Source organism: Propithecus coquereli, unplaced genomic scaffold (assembly GCF_000956105.1).
Source record: "Propithecus coquereli isolate 6110/MARCELLA unplaced genomic scaffold, Pcoq_1.0 Scaffold25, whole genome shotgun sequence".
NCBI lineage: Eukaryota > Metazoa > Chordata > Mammalia > Primates > Indriidae > Propithecus > Propithecus coquereli.
This window is the reverse complement of record NW_012148063.1, coordinates 2,678,826-2,680,009: the sequence shown is the minus strand read 5'-3', so window position 1 is coordinate 2,680,009 and position 1,184 is coordinate 2,678,826.

Sequence of the window (1,184 nt, the reverse complement as noted above, 5' to 3'; positions counted from 1 at the left end):
GAGAGCTTCCAAAGTAAGCCAAGACTCAGAGGGTGACGGTCCCCATTGCCAGAGCTTTTGGTGAGTAATTGTTGTGAGAGGTGTTGTTTTTGTTAATCCAGGATAAATTTCCCTTTTGTCTAGTAACTGTGTTTTGTTTCCCTTTGGAGAAAGGACTCCTCTCTTCTACTGTGAGCAGTCTTGTCCATAATTTCAGTCAAGGTGCTCTGACTTCCCATGACCAGGAGATGAAAATCTTGTGACCCTGCTAGGCCAAAGTCTCTCTCACAGAAGAGGAGAAACGAGGAGAGGAAGTAGCTGGTGGGGAATTACCTGCATGGTGATGTGGGGACACTCTCCCTTTCTTTGATTTCCATCCTGAGAGTTTCTGTGTATATAATCAGGGACTCCAGAGAAACAGACTGATAGAATATCTATACACATATCAGTTTTGCAGCCTCCTTGTATATTGTATAAATATATGTACAGAGATTTGTTATATGAAATTGGATTGTGGAGGCTAAGTCCCAGGATCTACATTCAGCAAGGTGGAGACCCAGCAGAGCTGATGGTGTAAGTTCCAGTCTGAGTCCAAATCCAAAGGCAGGAGAAGACCAATGTCTCAGCTCATAGATAAGCAGAGAAAGCAAATTCTCTCCTCATTTTTTTGTCATATTTAGGCCTTCAATAGATTAGATGAAGCCCACTCAAGCTAGGAGAGCAATTGCTTTATTCAAATCTACCAATTAGTATGTTAATCTCACCCAGAAACAGCCTCATGGACAAACCCAGAATAATGTCTAACCAAATATCTGGGCACCCTGTGGTCCAGTCAAGATGATGTGTAAAATTAGCCATCACAAGTTCACTTGTCAACATAGCACCCATACACTCCTCCTTACGCCAAACTTCATCTCCAAATAAGGACAATAACAAGATCATAATTCTGCCTAACATGATATAACTGTCCTACAAAAGTGAAAATGCACTAACCCCTTCCACAGAAGAGGGGAGAAAACCCTTGAATAATGTTTACTCTTGTAACTTAATACTATGATATAAAGTTAACAATACTTAAATACTATGATACAAAGTAAAAAAATCTTATGTTACATGAATGATAAGGGTATAAGAGAAGGAAGCAAACTTGGTTATTTGCTTGGTGTACACACACGCACACACACACACGCACACACACACACACA